This window comes from Carettochelys insculpta, chromosome 6, assembly GCF_033958435.1.
Source record: "Carettochelys insculpta isolate YL-2023 chromosome 6, ASM3395843v1, whole genome shotgun sequence".
In the NCBI taxonomy this organism is placed as follows: Eukaryota; Metazoa; Chordata; order Testudines; family Carettochelyidae; genus Carettochelys; species Carettochelys insculpta.
In genome coordinates this window covers 9,795,419-9,814,175 of record NC_134142.1, presented here as the reverse complement: position 1 = coordinate 9,814,175, position 18,757 = coordinate 9,795,419, and the positions used below count along the sequence as shown (strand labels likewise).

The following is an 18,757-nucleotide window of genomic DNA, read 5'->3' as shown; positions in this document are numbered from 1 at the left end:
AGTTCTAACACAAAGAGTCAACATACAGGTACGGATACTAGTCTAATAGATTCACAGTTACAATAGATTAGATAAATATTATGTCAGCCATGGAACAATTTTCAATTAAGAACAGTTGTATTACTGTAGAGCTTGCATAGTTTGCCAAATATATTTCTTAAAAAATCAGCCATTTTCACATACACAAGCAAGCAGAGAACAGATCTCTTATGCTTGTGTCTTTCTTGTGTGGATGTCCATCATTTAAAATGGTCAAACTAAAGCACCAATTCCACAAATATTTGCATAGATGCATAACGTTGCACAGATGAGGCTTGTTATTTTCAATGAGACTTCCCACATGTTTAAAGTTACCCACATGTGAGAGGTTTAATGGCCCTGTGACATGGGTACTTGGCTAAAAGAGACTAGCTTCTATAACAGGCTCTGCTGCATGACCTTGGAAGTCACCCTCTCATCCCACCTTTGACTGCTTGGATGCTTTGTGGGGCAGAGAGCATCTTATTATTTTGTGCCATGTCCCACGGAATGAGGTTTTCATCTCATCTAGAGTCTTTAGGTGTTAGTATAACATAAATACTGGCCATATGTTTGCACGAACAGGCACTAAATGTGGTACAAGGCTTATTTTTTACCACTATCCTATAAGTGGTTCACAGTAAACAATGCAGGTTTTATTACATGTAAGTAACAGGCAAGCTGTGCATTCTTCCCCTAAGACAGATGCTGAATTAAAACGACGTGAACATATTTATGACATGCAACAGTCTCATTTCTTTGAAGAGAAGTCTTATTCTGAACAAGGTTAGCCACCACTTATTTCAAGGGGCTCTTGCAGTTCTGTGTTCCAAGCGCTTTTGTGGCTTTCCTTGTCTATTTGATAATCATTAACATGCTCTGTCGTTAACCTTCAAGCGGCTTTGCTTGAAACTGTATATGCCAGTTTTCAACCATTTGGCTCGCCTTGCAGACTGTGGTTTGCTGGGGCGGGTTTTATAATCACTCGTGGTATGATCGAGGAGATGAAAAATGGGTGGGTGCTGAAATGCAGCACATCCACCATTCTAGACCTTAAAATAGAGTGGTGAGCACCAGCGCTGCACACAGCAGTTCCAACTCGAAGGCAATTACATTTGAAAGGACCTGCAATTACCAGTAACCATCTCAAAGCGACATGTTAACTTCTTAGGCTCTCCTCCAGGTGGATCAGCTGTTTACGTGCTCTATCGGATAGCTGAATGGAGGGCAGCAGAAGTGTGAAAGAAAGACGTGGTTCGCAACGGTGCTGTGTTGTATCACAAGCCGCTTTGCTGGGTTGCCACCATCGCTCCTAGGTTGTAAATGTGAGTGTTTTCATTCTGGATTACAATGCTGGGGTATTTTTAGGAAGGTGATTGTGGAATCCACTTAAAAAGACTGTGGAGCCAATTCTCTGCTGCTGTAAATGGCCATAACTCTACTGACCTCAAAAGACTTTGGCTCATTTATGCCAGTGGAGGGCTTGGCTGTTTATTTCTGACTATGGCCTCAGGAATTGTTCTCTCTCTCTCTCTACTCCCTACTCCCATTCTCTGTGCTAGCAGGCCATGCCTATCAAGAGATGTAGAAGCCAGGGCTGCGCTGAGGGAGGTGGGGAGCAGGGCAGCCCCACCCCACTCTCCGAGGTGCAGGGACCCAGGCATCCCTCCTGCCACATGCCCCACTCCTTGCTTGCTCTTCCCCCGCCCTGACTCCTGGACCCTCCCTAAATAGCATGGGCCAGGATTACCTGGGGCAAGGGACCAGCAGCAGCCACAGCCACAGGGGGTTGCCTGCCCCCAGCCCCCCCACTCTAGCTCACCATGCAGAGGGATAGCTCAGTGGTTTGAACATTGGCCTGCTAAACCCAGGGTTGGGAGCTCAATCCTTGAGGGGGCCATTTAGGGATACGGGGCAAATAAATTTAAAGCAAAAACTTGGCAGGGATGGTGATAGGCCCTGCTGGGAGTGCAGGGCACTGGACTCAATTACCTCTGAAGGTCCCTTCCAGCTCTATGAGATAGATATATCTCCACATAGTCTATGGCCTGCTGAGCCCCACTGCTCTGCATGTGGCTGGGAGCACAGGCCTCTCAGCCGCCTATGAAGAAGTATGACTCAGCAGGCTGGGAGGAAGCGTCAGAGTCGAGAAAGCTGCTACTGGCCAAGTGGGGCAGAGGGAAGGCCAGGGAGAGGCAACCTGGGTGGCTGCTGCAGCCTCTGGTGCTTGTGCCCTGCTCCAGGTAATCCTTCCTCCCAACTGTAGGATGGCTTGTGTGGCCACCATGGGGCCCTGAAAAGTGCAAGGCCTGGGGCAGCTGCCCCACCTTGTTCTATGGATCTGGGATCAGGTTGTGTGGGAGTCGCGTCCCTGTCTGAGCTGAAATCTCCCTGTGCTCCCTCTGGAGTGCTGTACCTCTGTATCTCGCCCCCTGCGACTCCTGCTGTGATATGAGAGCAAGAAAATGCTTCAGCGCTGCTATCAAATTTTACAGAAAAGTAAAAATAAAAGACGCAGAACAAAACACTCTGATCCGTGCCCCAGCAGCTGGTGCCAGCATCCTGCACTCTTCATGTGGTACGAGAAGGGGTGTATCTAGGTCTTGCTCTCCAGTATAATCTAAAAGCAGGATTTTACCCTCATTGATTTGTGTATAATATCCCATGCTTACAGTAGGGCTGTCCGGTATTCCTCCTGATCAGTCGGAAAATCCTACTCCCCACGTGTCCCGCTTGTTTCCTGTTGCTATGGCTTCAAATAATTTCCGTATTCAATTGGACCAAGTTTATAATTCAATCGTCAGCAGTCACCCCAGGCAGAAAAATCCGTGTGGTGCACTTAGTTACTCCATGTTAAATTAGTTATGCTGGAGTAATTTCATTGGCTTTGATGGAGTTACTCCAACTGGACACTTGTGGCCCTGAGAAAAGAATTTAGCCCAAAGTGCCTAAAAGAAAGAGTCGTGATTTCAGCTTCCAACGTGACTTAGAGGCTTGGGAGTTAGCATGTGCCAAGCGTGTCAGCGACAGCTTTAGAAATGGATTGTTTGCATAAACTTGAACACAGTACAAGCACAAATGTATTTCCTTTGTTTAACTTTTCACTCATGTTTACTCATTTCTGCTTCTAAAAGGCTTTGCAAGTAAACTCCCCAAACCTTTAAGTGATACAGGCTTTAAAAAGGGGGCAGGGGGCTGGAATTCTGGATTCCATTCCAGACCCTGCTCTTTGAATAGCCCTCTTACCTTGGGAGACTCATGAGAGGCCTGATCTGCAAATTCACCCAAGTCAGTGGAAAGATTTTTGTCCACTTCACTGGGCTTTGCACCAGGCTGGAAATGTCTCTGTGCTTGAGTGAAATCGGGATGTGAGCGTTCCATGCTGTGATGCCTGGTTTGTCATCAGTGTTTCTAAACCACAGTGAGTTCCAAAACGCCCCCTGTGCTTCAGGGGCAGTCCCACAAGCCTAGGAGCCACAGGTTTGTGTCCAGCTAGGATAATCTTCCAGGCTTTGGGAGCTCATCCAAACTTCTGGAGGGGCATCTATCAATGCTGCTGCAGCAAGCGACAGCTTCTGTGCAATCACGTACAGCATAGTGGTTTTCTAGTCAAGTACTGCCCCTTATACTCTGATAATTTCCCTTCCTTTGCATCCCTTTCATGAAGCCTCATGCCTCATCCTGTCTGTAATGCACTGTGTAATTGGGGTATTGATGTAGGTCTATAAACAGGTTAAGGCCCTGGCTACTAGAGAAACCAGATATACCTATAAGAACATAAGAACATAAGAATGGCCATACTGGGTCAGACCAAAGGTCCATCCAGCCCAGCATCCCATCTGCCGACGGTGGCCAATGCCAGGTGCCCCAGAGAAGGAGAACAGAAGACAATGATCAAGTGATTTATCTCCTGCCATCCATCTCCTGCCCTTGTTCTGAAGGCTAGGGGCATCATACTTTATCCCTGGCTAATAGCCATTTATGGACCTAACCTGCAAAAATTTATCAAGCTCTTTTTTAAACCCTAATAGAGTCCTGGCCTTCACAGCCTCCTTGGGCAAGGAGTTCCACAGGTTGACTGTGCGCTGTGTGAAGAAAAATTTCCTTTTATTAGTTTTGAACCTACTACCCATCAATTTCATTTGGTGTCCCCTAGTTCTTGTATTATGGGAAAAGGTAAATAATTTTTCTATATTCACTTTCTCCACACCATTCATGATTTTATATACCTTTATCATATCACCCCTCAATCGCCTCTTTTCCAGACTGAAAAGTCCCAGTCTCTCTAGCCTCTCCCCATATGGGACCCGTTCCAAGCCCCTAATCATCTTAGTCGCCCTTTTCTGAACCTTTTCTAATGCCAATATATCTTTTTTGAGGTGAGGAGACCACATCTGCACGCAGTACTCAAGATGTGGGCATACCATAGTTTTATATAGGGGAAGTATGATATCTTTTGTCTTATTATCGATCCCTTTTTTAATAATTCCTAACATCCTATTTGCCTTACTAACTGCCGCTGCACACTGCGTGGATGTCTTCAGAGAACTATCCACTATAACTCCAAGATCCCTTTCCTGATCTGTCGTAGCTAAATTTGACCCCATCATGTAGTATGTGTAATTTGGGTTATTTTTTCCAACATGCATTACCTTACACTTACCCACATTAAATTTCATTTGCCATTTTGCTGCCCAATCACTCAGTTTGCTGAGATCTTTTTGTAGTTCTTCACAATCTGTTTTGGTTTTGACTGTCCTGAACAACTTGGTGTCATCTGCAAACTTTGCCACCTCACTGCTTACCTCATTTTCTAGATCATTGATGAACAAGTTGAACAGGTTCGGTCCCAGGACTGACCCCTGGGGAACACCACTAGTTACCCTCCTCCATTGTGAAAATTTACCATTTATTCCCACCCTTTGTTTTCTGTCTTTTAACCAATTCCCGATCCATGAAAGGATCTTTCCTCCTATCCCATGACCACCTAATTTACATAAAAGCCTTTGGTGTGGGACCGTGTCAAAGGCTTTCTGGAAATCTAGGTATATTATGTCCACTGGGTGCCCCTTGTCCGCATGTTTATTAACCCCTTCAAAGAATTCTAATAGATTAGTTAGACACGACTTCCCTCTGCAGAAACCATGCTGACTTTTGCCCAACAATTCGTGCTCTTCTACGTGCCTTGCAATTTTATTCTTTACTAGTGTTTCTACTAATTTGCCTCAAGAAATTTAATCTCTGACTCCCGTCCTGAGGTGACATGCACCCAATCAATATGGTGATAATTGAAATCTCCTATTATTACTGTGTTTTTTATTTTGGTAGCCTCTCTAATCTCCCTTAACATTTCAGCATCACTATCACTGTCCTGGTTAGGTGGTCGGTAATATATTCCTAATGCCATATTCATATTAGAGGAATGAATTGTTATCCATAATGATTCTATGGAACATTTTGATTCCTTTAGGATTTTTGCTTCATTTGATTCTATATTATCCTTCACATATAGTACCACTCCGCCACCCGCGCGACCTGTTCTGTCTTTCCGATATAATTTATATCCCGGTATGATAGTGTCCCACTGATTGTCCTCATTCCACCATGTTTCTGAGATGCCTATTATGTCAACTTCCTCCTTTGATATGAGGTACTCCAGTTCACCCATCTTATTAGACAGACTCCTGGCATTTGTGTAAAAGCACGTTAAAAAACTACCACTATTTATATGTCCGCCTTTCACAGACGCGTTGGATTTTTTTATATGCGATTGTTTCACATCTGATCTTGCCCATATATTATTTCCCACGTTCCCTATCTGACTAACTTCTAGGGAATCCCTATCTATGGAGCCTCGTGTAAGAGAAGTCTCCGTCCGATCCAGGTGCTCCCCCGCACCAATCGGCTTTCCCCCACCTCTTAGTTTAAAAACTGCTCTACGACCTTTTTCATGTTTAATGCCAGCAGTCTGGATCCACCTTGATTTAGGTGGAGCCCATCATTCCTGTATAGGCTCCCCCTACCCCAAAAGTGTCCCCAGTTCCTAATAAATCTAAACCCCTCTTCCCTACACCATCGTCTCATCCACGCATTGAGACTCTGAAGTTCTGCCTGTCTGTCTGGCCCTGCGCGTGGAACTGGAAGCATTTCAGAGAATGCCACCATAGATGTTCTGGATTTCAGTCTCTTTCCTAGTAACCTAAATTTGCACAGAAATGGACTGGACTTTGTGAGGTCATTGAGTTCAGTCCCCTCCATTCACAGCAGAACCAATCACCATACCTGACAGATGTTTTTTTAGACCTATTTGCCTCACATCCCTAGATGGCCCCCTTCAAGGATTGAACTCAAAACCCTGAGTTACACCTCCCCTAGCTCACTTGCCTTCCATGGTACCACAGTTGTAAGGCTCTCTTCAGCTGCCTGAGTTAACAGTACCTTCGTGTAACAAAAGCAGTAAATTGGAAACAAACTGATACCTGTGGATTTTCAGTAACGAGGCCTTCAAATCAGGAGTTCAGCCCATCCCCTAGGTGTGAGCCACACTGCCCCCCCCCCCCCGGCTCACAATGGTGAACAGTTACTCATACTTGCATCCTACTGGAGTCATCAGCGCTGGTCAAAAGAGAAGCCACTCACTGAAGGGACAAACAGGTGAACAGTAATTCTATGGAAAGAACAGAAGAAAGAGTCTCTACTGCCTCAGATCATTAAGGGGGGACATGATAGTGGTTTTCAGGTATCTAAAAAGGTGTCAGAAGGAAGAGGGAGAAAACTTGTTCTTCTTGGCCTCTGAGGATAGAACAAGAAGCAATGGGCTTAAACTGCAGCAAGGGAAGTTTAGGTTGGACATTAGGAAAAAGTTGCTAACTCTCAGGGTGGTCAAACACTGGAATAAATTGCCTAGGGAGGTTGTGGAATCTCCATTTCTGGAGATATTTAAGAACTGGTTAGATAGATGTCTATCAGGGATGGTCTAGACAGTACTTGGTCCTGCCATGAGAGCAGGGGCTGGACACGATGAGCTCTCAAGGTCCCTTCCAGTCCTAGTATTCTATGATTTTGTGATTCATTCCCCACAAATTGCTGTCCGCTTTTGCAACTTGGTCCAAAATATCAGCTCAGAATCTTCAGGCACAAAGTAAAATGCTGCTTTCCAGAAAATACTTAAAAAAAAAAAAGAACTAGCTATTGGACAACTTGTGCTCAGACTTGAGCCCTGCACAACCCAAAAGGAGTGAAAAGAATTACATAGGGTTGAAGTCAGCACAGAATTTGGCCTAGTATCAGCTGTTTTCAGCAGTCAGTAATGTCAGCGTGCAATCAGCCTGTATTTGCATCAAATAATATTTGTATTTAGTGTGTAATTACCATTGATCCTGTTTACATGTATAATTAACAGTCAACACAGTGGGAATGCCATGAAAAACATCTGTAATGTTCTAAAAAGACTCAGTCTCTCCAAACAGCATTTGCGCTTCAGGTTAGACAAGGTCCGATTGTCTACATTAAAGACATGTCAAGCCACATGGAAAGCTAAGGACAGAAGGAAACTGCACAGGACATGACATGTAGGCCAGGTAATTATGATGGGGTGAAACAATGGTAACATGAGGGAGATCCTATCCCACGCATGCTTAGGAAAAGAAATGCCCACCTTTGTTTTTAATAGGAAATCCAAATTAGTAAACACACTCTGTGGCTGCAAGGACACATGAATAAAGGAAAACAGATGTTTATTAGTTAACCACTTCTCATTCTCCCTACCCCCACCCCCAGTTCTTCATGGAGAAAAAGAAAATCGAGCATGTGGGAGCTTGTGCTCAGAGAAAACATTTCTATCTTCAATCATTTATCTGCCTCACCTCTGGCTCAGTTCAGGTCTCCATTAAAAGGCAGGTGGGGTGCTATCACAAATGTCAGCTCAGATCACTTCAGATGCCTGTTAGCTGGGATAACCCAGAAGGCTAATAATCTTTTTTTCCCCTGTGCCTCCTTTTGTGTACATTTTGAGCCAGTCTAGGGAGCATGGAGGAGCTTATCCTTTGAACGACGTCGCTTGTGTTTGTCTTCTTCCACAATGACAGTGTCATTTTTATACAGTGCTCATTATAACCACATGCCTGCACCCGGAAGTGTGTTTATGACACCGAATACCGAATGAATTCCGACTGGCAAGCCGCTTGTTTTCCAGCATTATCAAAGGGACGTTATTTTAGCATCGCCCTTTCTCCAGCATTCATTCTCTTCTGGCTTATGATTTCCCCTCGCCCCCCATTCAAACTGTTTCCACAAGACAAAAATACTCTTTGCAACGCAGCTGTGAGTTATAGGAACAAGACTTAAAACACACCTGATTTTTTAATGGTACTATTTTTGGTGAGATTGCAGTAGCTCAGCAAGCATCTCCTTTAGTGGTGCTCATTTTATGCCGGTAAGCTACAAACTTTAATGTGTGATGACATGACAAAGAAAACTGGAGCTAGACAAAAGGGTTGGCTGGTGTATGATCCATCACTCTACTGCCCTTTGCTGTATGTCATTCACTTAACATGCGAGAGCCTCACAGAGTTCAGGAGAGGAGGTGGCTGAGGTAGTAATTTTTATTGGCCTGACTTCTGCGGCTGAGAGAGACAAGCTTCTGAGCCACACAGAGCTTGTCTTCTGATCCGGGAGCAGGTCTGCACTCTAAACGCTGCATTGATGCACCTGTGCTTTGGTGAAGATGGCCTACATCAATGGGAGACTGGAGACAGCCCTCCCGTTGGCTTAGTTGTCCATCTCTGTGAGGGGCCCCAGAACCAGGGGACAGGTGGGCTATGCCTTCCCTGCATTTTGACCAGTGTGAGAGCTATGCCTGCCCACCTTTTAATAGGGTGTGATTCTGGAGGCAGGGGGACACCTTGCCTCCCCACATTAAAAGTCTCAGGCAGGCACAGAGCAGTGCCGGCAGTGGCTGCCCTTTGTGGCTTGGTTTATCAGCTCTACCACCATGAAATGCAGCCCCTGCCGGCAGCACCGGTTTCTTCCTGGTGGGGATGGAGTGGGGACAAGGTAGGCTTTAGCCCTTCTCCACTAGAAGGCCCAGCCAGACCCAGCCTTAGGGGAAGGTGGTTGCCTTGCGCCCCACACCTTCAGGGCTCCACGCTGCAATTTTCTATAGAGTCCACTGCTCATCAGCCAGGCCCTGCTGGGCTGGCTGTAGACCCAGCTCCTTTCTGCAGACCTGCCCCTGTTCCTTCTCTTATCTCCAAGACTCTGCCCCCTGACCAAGCCAGAAATCAGAGACAGGCAGTGGTAAAACACACTCAAAGAGCCTGGGCCACTGTGAGGCACCCCAGACCCTCCATCTGTCCTGGGTGGTGTGCTCTAGGTGGGGTCAGGAGGGCGAACACCCTGGTTCCCCATCCAGTGGGGATAGAAGGTGCATTTTTTTTTAATCCTGAGTGATGCAGCTGTACCAAAGTAAGCATATAGTGTAGACACGACCAGCAGCGGAACTCCTTGGGCCACAGCTGAATGAAAGGTGGAAAAAATTTCTCACTCTAAGGCTACGTCTACACGTGCCCCAAACTTCGAAATGGCCATGCAAATGGCCATTTTGAAGTTTACTAATGAAGCGCTGAAATGCATATTCAGCTCTTCATTAGCATGCGGGCGGCAGAGGCGCTTCGAAATTGCCGCGGATTGCCGCCGCGTGTCTCGTCCAGATGGGGCTCCTTTTCGAAAGGACCCCGCCTACTTTGAAGTCCCCTTATTCCAATGAGCTGATGGGAATAAGGGGACTTCGAAGTAGGCAGGGTCCTTTCGAAAAGGAGCCCCGTCTGGACGCGCCAGCGCGCAGCGAGCCGCGTCAATTTCGAAGCGCCGCTGCCGCCCGCATGCTAATGAAGAGCTGAATATGCATTTCAGTGCTTCATTAGTAAACTTCGAAATGGCCATTTGCGTGGCCATTTCGAAGTTTGGGGCACATGTAGACGCGGTCTAAGTGGCTAGCACATTTTGGCTATGTCCACATTTACATTCCTCTTTCGAAAGAGGTATGCAAATGAGGTAAACTGAAAATGCACATGGAGTACAAATTTGCATATCTGACACCTCACTTGCATATTCTTATTTCAAAAGAGCTTCTTTCGAAAGAAGAAAACCAGTGTAGACACTGCTCTTTTGAAAGTAAACCCCATCTTCAAAAGAATCCTTCTTCCCATAAAAAAAAGGGAAGAAGGATTCTGTCGAAGGTGGGGTTTACTTTCAAAAGAGCAGTGTCTACACTGGTTTTCTTCTTTCGAAAGAAGCTCTTTTGAAATAAGAATATGCAAGTGAGGTGTCAGATATGCAAATTTGTACCTCATTTGTATTTTCAATTTACCTCATTTGCATACCTCTTTTGAAAGATGAATGCAAGTGTAGACACAGCCTTTGAGAGGGAGGAATGGCCAGCTAACACCTCTGCAGCCCTAGGACAAAAAGAGGGGGTTCGTGGGTTACAGATTGCTGTAATAAGCCATAAATCCCAAGTCTTTGTCCAATCCATGCTTTTTGGTGTCTAACAAAGTAACGCATTTAAGCCCCCAGGTTGGTCTTATGAAAGTGTTGAGCAGGTGCCTGGTGAGGATAGGGACTGATAGGCCAGGCACAGAGTGCTCACCCACAGGTGCGGCTGTTTTGTGCTTTAGCATTTCCCTAGGTGCGGGCGTTCGTGAGCGTAGGGAAGGTCTGGTTTCACGTGCATAGTTAATTTGGACATTTACTGCATTGGATGATGTACAGCACCTGTGGTGGGGCGTGTCGGATCCATGGATCTTGAAAGGAGATTTGTGGGCATGCTGATCACTGTAGCAGTGGAGACATGGCTAGGGGTTTGCCTCTCTTCTTCTGGCCAGGTGCAGTGCTGCTTTGCGCTGGTGTGTTCTGGTCTGTGGGGAGCTTGCTTGTGTTGGTGAGCTTGGAGAGGTTGGGGTGGGGTGGGGGGGCCACTGGAAGGTCAGAAGTGGAAGTTCAGGAAGGAGTTCTTGCACATGGGAGCCCCATCAAGTATGGATTGCAGTTGTTTTAAGACGTGTATCCATGGGTGGTGGGTGGAGGCCAGCTTCCAGGCCTTCCCCCTACGCCCTTCTGCTTCTGCTCCTTTGCATCCCCTGGAGCCAGCGCACAACCCACTGTGGTTGCTGGCCCCAGTATGCCAGGCAAGTGGGGCAGCTGGAGCACCTCCATGATTGGCTGGGGCAGGAGGGCGAAGAGGGCCACAGTGCCCTCAACTCTTGTGCTGGGCAGGCAGTATGGCCAGAGCATCCCCAGTGCTGGGCAGGTGGGCAGCATGACTGGGGTGCCCTCAGTTCCAGAGCACTTAGGGGGCAGGGAATTCCCAATGCACCGAGAGCCAGAGGATGGACAGCATGGGGTGATTCCCAAGTAGGGGGTCTTGTGGGCACCATGGCCCCCATCTGCCTGCCCAATCCACTCAGCCACAAAAGGGAGCAGCAGGCAGGAAGGGGTCTGAGAGTGGAGTGTGGGCAGGGCCATGCTAATCCGTGAAGATACAGCTTTCCCCTGCCTATCCTACCCACTGCCCAGGCCTGCATAGTTTCCAGAGTGGAGGGGAAGGTGACAAACAGGGGTGTGCCATCAGAGGGAGGTGTGTTTCTGTACTGGAGCAACAACGAAGGGTCCTGTGGCACCTTATAGACTAACAGAAAAGTTTTGAGCATGAGCTTTCATGAGCACAGACTCACTTGTACTGGAGCAGGTTCTCCTGGGGTATCTGGGTGGCCCATTCCATGATGCAATCTACTTCTCTGATGGAGTGTCCTAGTTTTGTGAAGGTGATTTTAAGTAGGGGAAGGTGTACATCTGGGACTCCCCTCTGAGCATATTCGTCCTGTGTTTGGGATGGTTACTGGGTCCAGACAGCAAGGGCAGTGATTCATGGCTTCTTGTATATGGTTGTTTATCAGGTGCCATTGGTGAAGCTAGTTTTGGTTACAAGAAGTTGATGGTACTGTGGATGTGTTCCAGAAAGAGTTGAATAGACCGGAGGTGGTTGTTGAAGCTGTGGTAGAAATGTATAAGGGAATTTGTTTTCTGTCCAGGAGATGCGAATACAACTGAGGTATCGCATTGGTATTTGTCCAGAAATTCTTCTTCACAATGACTCATGAAGAAGTTGGCCACTTTGGGAGCCCCTAGTGCCCATGGCTGTTTCCAGGGTTTGGACAAAGTGTTTGTTGTGGAATGGAAACTTGCCAAGGACGAGGATGAAACGGATGAGTTTGGCGGTATGTTTGGGCTGAGGGGTGTCCATTGTGTTGTCAATATTTGAGGCAGACAGCCATGCTGTGATGGTGGGAGATGTTGGCCTAGAGGGAAATGACATCCATGGAGGCAAGGATGGTGTTCTGAGGGAAGCTGTAAATATAGCAGAAGCTGTGGAGGAAGTTACTTGTGTTGCGGAAAAAGCTGGATCTTTGTGTAGTAAGTGGTCTGAGGATGATTCCAGTGAGTCCTGATGTTCCACCTTGGGCAGACACGATGAGTTTACCTGCAGTAGCTGAGTGCTTATGTGGATGCATTTTGTATGTCTGAATACCCAATTGTGGTTTCAGTACTTGGTTGTTTAGATGACCTTAAGAGATGCTCACAGGGTACCAGGTGCAAAACTATGGGGACAGAAATACCTAGCTAAGGTCTGGAGGAAAATCATGTGCACACTGTGTAACATGTGGATCTTTGGACAAACAGAAGGTGCTTGACAGCATTTGCTAATGTTATTCACAGATGGCCAATGAACGCTGTTGTTGGGTTTGCCAGTCCTCCTTCCAGAAGCTGATATAACCTGGTTCCTGGGGCAGAGTCACAGTGACCAAACCTCAGTGAGATCTGTGTAAATCCACAATAACTCTGCCACTGTCCATCAAAAGCGGCTTGTGGTGCTTTTATTTTGACCAGAATTCTTACAGAGGCAGAGCTAGCTGGCACCATATAACCAACCTCCTTCCTGAGAGGTGAGCTGGAGGAGCAGCACCCCAGGAGGAGTTCCTGGAGGCATGTGCCCAGGGAGCATAGATGCAGTGCTGGTCTTACAGAGATGGCAGCTGGCATTCTTCTCTGCACCCATCCAGCTCTGCTGCAGGCTGGGTAATGATCCCTTTGCAGAGGTTGGCTCAAGTAGTCATGCGAATCCAGAAACTCTTTGCATTCTCTCCATTCTGTCAGGCCTCCTTTTCACAGCTCAGAGGACACAAAGGGGCAAGAAACCCAGCAGATCTGTCCATCTAGGGAACTGCTGCTGTACGGAGAAAATCCGCTGGTGGTAAAAAGCTTGTGTACTGGCTCTGTACTGCCACCTCCTTACGGCTCCAGTATAGAGGGTGTGGGCAAGGGGGAAGAGGATGTGGCCAGAAAATCTATACTTTGGCTTTCACCAGCTGTCAAGACTGTGGTTGGAACATCTATGGTTTGGCTTTTCCCAGCTTTCAGAAGGTACATTTGGGGTCAAAGGCAGCTGGGCACGAGTTAGAGTTGCTTTGGGGCTGGCCCATGTACCATGGAGCCACAGACAAAGCATAAAGTCGCTTTTGCCCCCTCCACGTCCTGCACTGAGCATGCTCAGGCAAAGCCGGGAACCACGGCCCTGGGAGCGCAAGGAATCCCATTGCTGCTAGCCGCTGTGCTCCCAAGATGCAACTGCTCTTCTCTCCCGCTCCTAGTTATTAGCTGTGACCCGGCCAACTCAGGTGGCAGGTTCCGCACAGCGCATCAGTGGTTTGTAACAGATGTGGATGATTCAGTCTCTTTGTTTTGTTCAGCGTCATGATCAGAGTTGAGCCACTCAGGTCGGCTACTATAAATCCACTGTGTCCATCCCCCTCTGCTCCCAACCTTCGTTTGGTCAGTGATGTTGCACTGAGCTAAATATGCTTCTGGAGGGTTGTTTTCCTCAAAGGTAATGGGATTTTGCATTATTTGAACTGGGGGAATTTGCCCTTTCCTTTTGGGTGTATGGGAGCTGTAGCTGAGGTGAAAAGTGTTGTAAATGTCCTGTCTCACTCTAGTCGTCTGGCTTGCTCAGGTACTCACCTAGGTGGCTGCCCTCTACTGTGCTCCTCAACACTTTGAAGTTCTTCTTAAGGTTTCAGCTCATCTCTATTAACAAGTTCCAAATTTTTCCTGGGTTCCCCTATGTCCTGCAGAACTCTCTGGTCTATTACCCCCAGGTTGCTGGTCACCTGTTGAATCTATTTTGTGAGCCCAATTTGGGAATGTTTTACATGGACTTCTAAATCTGTCCTGACACTTTGTAGTTGGTGCACCAACAAAGATTTTGTCTCCAACTGGAAATAATTTCTCAGTCCTTACAAGGAAGCTTCCAGGAAGTGCTTTAATTTCTTTTGCGAAGTCTCCAACTCTTGTTTTAGGTCTAATTTTTGAAATTATTTTTGTGATGCCTCCAGCCCCTGTTTTAAATCCTTTGGCCATCTTAGATTTCTGTGAACATCTACATTATTTGTTCCACATTGCTCAATAGGAACATCAATTCCCTATTTTTCTCCTTGGAAATTGGATACTTTTCCAGCCACCAGTGGCCCAAATGATTAGCCAACGTTAGGGGGGCTTGAAGGTGACCGCTATCAGGAGGAGAAATTGACGATAGACGTAGCTTTGGTGCAATCCTGTTTGTTTACAAACCCCTGTTTCTCAGGACAAAGTAGCAAGAGGCTGTTTCTCTGCTCAGAATTCCAAGCCTGCATTTCAAGCACAGGTACCAACTTTCAGTTTTCTGCATGGGTGCTCCACCCCAAGCACCGTGCCCTCTCTGCCTCTTCCCCTCCCTGCCCCATCCCCTCCCTGCAGCATCTCCCCTCTACTGCTCATTGGTGGGGCCCATGAAGATACTGATCAACAGTTGGGTGCTGAACCTTCACCATCTTCTCGCTGGGGGGTGTCCAGGGTTTCCTTTAGATATGAGGTTTACATCCTTTTTTCGTTTGTGGCCTACTACAAATGGGTGGAGTTGGCTGCCCACTCTGGAAATCCTTGTCGTAGTTTGTGGACCCCAGAAGTCCAGGGACCACAGGTTGAAAAGCACGGTCTTACATGGTAAGCCCTGCAAGGCTGGTATTATGGCATTTCTCTAGTACCCAGTACAATGATGCTCCGATCCCAGTTGAGGCATTTGGCTTTTCAGAAACAAGAAATATGTTCTTCTCTCAAAGGCCAGCCATGGGCTCTAATTGGACATCTTGCTCTTGTGATTTTTAAGTCCACAATCTTTAGGAACATGCACTTAAACCTCACTCCACCCCCACAAAACATCACCATTACTTTCCAGTTCTGCCCAACATAACCCAAGGCTCTGCTGGGATAAATACTACCGTTTCTGCTCCAGCAGTGGAAAATGCTGACTTTAACACATCTCATTTTAAACGTCTAAGTTGGGTTCCACAGGATGAGTCAGGGATGCATAGAGCTATACTGTCCAACGAGAAGTCCTTTGGCACCTTATGGACTGTGGCAGATCACAGAGTGCAGCTGACAGGTGCCTGATGGAGGGTGAACAGTTTGGGTGCCGGAGGAACACTTTTTTGTTCCCTTCCTAAGTTCACAGAGGGTGAAGTCCTGCAGACTGGACAGGCAGCTGGGGCTCATCAGGAGTCAGCCAGCAACAGGATGTAACCAAGCATCTGTGTCCATTTAAGGCCTCCAGGCTCTCTATAAAAGGCTTCCCCAAGCAGCAGAAGAGGGTGTGGAGTGACGCTCAGAGAGAAGAAGGCTGGAGGTTTGAGAGCTGAACAGAACAGAACAGAGCAAGGCAGAGCAACACCAGCAATAAGGTACCGGGGGGTGGTGGGGGGAAGATACCAGAGGGAAGTGGTGGGTGAAGAGGCCCAGGGAAAGGGTGCTGCTGTGGAGCAGGGGCAAAATCCCCACCATCTCCCTCCTTCCCTAGGGTGTCTGGGCCGGAGTCCAGGGCAGTGGGTTGGACTGTACACCCGCCACCATTTCCCCTACAGGGCTGACCAACTGGGGCAAAACCAGAGTAGTTTGAGACTGGTGGAGAGGAAGCTACTCCACCTCCATCTGGGATTGGCCTGTGATGAAAATGGCTCAGTAAAGGGAGACACTTGCCTTCAGGAAGACCCAGGGCACCAAAGGGACCTCTGTGAGTCTCTGAGGCACACAAGGAGCAGCCCAGAAGCTCAGAAACCCCTCAGGAACTGATGAGGAATTTGTAACAAGACTAACAGATTTATTGGAGCATGTGGTTAATCATAAGTGGGGTTAGGTCACACCATCAGAGGCTCATTCACCTGCACATCTGCTAGTGTAACATATGCCATCATGTGCCAGCAATGCCCATCTGCCTATACATTAACCAAACTGGACAGACTCTACGTAAAAGAGTCAATGGACATAAATCAGATATCAGGAATGGTAACATGCAAAAGCCTGTAGGAGAACATTTCTATCTCCCTGGAAACTCAGCAGCAGCTTTAAACACACTGCACAGAAAAACTGCAGCACTACAATTCATTTGCAAATTTGATACCATCAGTTTAGGACTGAACAAAGACTGGGAATGGCTGGCCAGCTACAAATGCAGTTTCTCCTCTCTTGGGCTATGTCTACACTAGGACACTATGTCGAAGTAGTCTATTTCGAAGTAAGAACATCGAAATAGGCTACTTCGATGATTATCATCTACATGTCCTCCAGGGCTGGCAACGTCAACGTTCAATGTTGAAGTAGTGCCGGGGAACATCGAAAAGAGCTGCCCCGGAAGGAAACGCGGAGCATCCACGCACACAAGCCCCCTTTTTTGAAATAAGGGGCCAGGAAAGCGAGCGGACCAGGTCACAGGGCACACTAGCCCTTCCGGGGCAGCTGCAAGCCGCTCCCTTAAAGGTCCCCTCCCAAACACACTCAGCCTGCACCACACAAGCAGCCCTGTGTTGGTGATACAAGCCTCGCAGACCTCCAGCCCACAGACATGGACGTCCAGCAGCAGCTGGAAGCCCTACAAGCCACCTCCCACGGAGCAGGCGCCCTTCTAGGTGCTGCCTGGGCAGCCACCCAGCAGCTTCTGGAATGGGAGCCCTCCCTAGGAGCACCAGGAGATGCCCCCGACCATTGGGCCCTTCTCCCCCACCCCCGCCGGGTGCCCTGCCGACTCTGGAGCTACCCCTCCAGCACCAAGTGGTGGGAGCACCTGGTTATGAGGGAACTGAATGATGACCAGTGGCTGCGGAACTTCCGCATGAGCTGGCAGACCTTCATGGAGCTCTGCCAGTGGCTCACCCCCGCACTCAGGCACCACGACACTCGAATGCGGCACGCCTTCACCATCGAGAAGAGGGTCACAATAGCTGTCTGGAAGCTGGCCACTCCAGACAGCTACCGCTCTGTGGGACAGCAGTTTGGAGTAGGAAAGGCCACAGTCAGGGCTGTCCTCATGGTGGTAAGAAGGCCTGGGGCTGAACCCCCTGGGGAGGGGGGCCTAGGGAGGGGGGCCTTAGGAGGGGGGCCTGGGTGACGGGGGCCGGGGGGTGGTGTCACACTCTGCAAACCCTCACAGGCACCCATGTTCCCTCCCCACAGGCGGTGCGTGCACTCAATGCCCTGCTGCTGAAGAGGGTTGTCCGAGTTGGGGACCTGGATGCGGCCATCAAGGGATTCGCCACCATGGGATTCCCCAACTGCTTTGGAGCCCTTGATGGGACCCACATCCCTATCCGCGCCCCAGAACACAGTGGTGGCCGCTACATCAACAGGAAGGGCTACCACTCTGTGGTCCTGCAGGCCATGGTTGACAGCCGTGGCCGCTTCCAGGACATCTATGTGGGCTGGTCCAGCTCTACCCACGACGCCCGCATTTTCCAGAATTCGGGACTATGCCGCCGACTGCAGACGGGGACCTATATCGCCCAGAGGGAGATCCCTCTGGGGGATACCACCACCGTACCCCTCTGCCTTGTGAGGGATGTGGCATACCCCCTCAAGCCCTGGCTTATGCGGCCCTATACAGGTCACCTCACTGATAGCCAGGAGCACTACAACACCCGACTCAACCATGCCCGACAAGTGGTCGAGTGAGCCTTCGGGTGCCTGAAAGGCCGCTGGCGTTGCCTCCTGGCACGCCTAGACCTGGGCCTCCCAAACATCCCCCAGGTTGTGGGGGCCTGCTGCACACTCCACAACCTGGTGGAAAGCAAGGGGGAGGCCTTTGTGCAGGGCTGGGAACAGGAGGCCACAACAGCCTACCCCCAGCCAGCCGCCGCCCCAAGCTACCAGGCCCACCAGGATGGGGTCCGGGTCCGGGAGGCCCTAAGGGAGTACTTTGACCAGGGGGCCCAGTGAGTGACCCCCCGGCCATCCCTGCACCCCACTCCAGCACCCACACCCCACCCTCACCAAAAGCACATGGGACACAGGTTTTTGGAAAAATAAAACTATCATTATTTACAGGAACAAAAATGTTGCCTCTTTTCGGCATATAATATTAGCAAATAAAACAGAGTCAATGAAAATAATAACTATATACAAGTGGGGACATCTCTAATAAACTATGTACAGGGGGCTCAACTATAAATAACTATATACAGGGTGGGGACAACTATGTACGGGGGGGAGACGTGGGCAGGCCACACATCGGTCCATCATTCTGGGGCAGGGGTGGAAGGGCGCGAGCCCCGCTGCATTTGGCTGGCTGGTCCCCCTCTCAGCCAGGGTCCCCGGCGAGGCC

At 48.5% G+C, this 18,757-nt stretch overlaps 2 long non-coding RNA genes across 4 annotated transcripts in view; one reads left to right on the top strand and one right to left on the bottom strand.

The window, feature by feature from the left end:
• The window catches only part of LOC142015107 (uncharacterized), a 67,264-nt gene that overhangs the window by 30,281 nt on the left and 18,226 nt on the right, over positions 1–18,757 (bottom strand). The window lies entirely within an intron of this gene.
• Positions 1,249–18,049, top strand: LOC142014104 (uncharacterized). Its single transcript, XR_012645864.1, has 3 exons — positions 1,249–1,343; positions 15,714–15,848; positions 17,614–18,049. It is a non-coding gene; the product is annotated as an uncharacterized LOC142014104 (long non-coding RNA).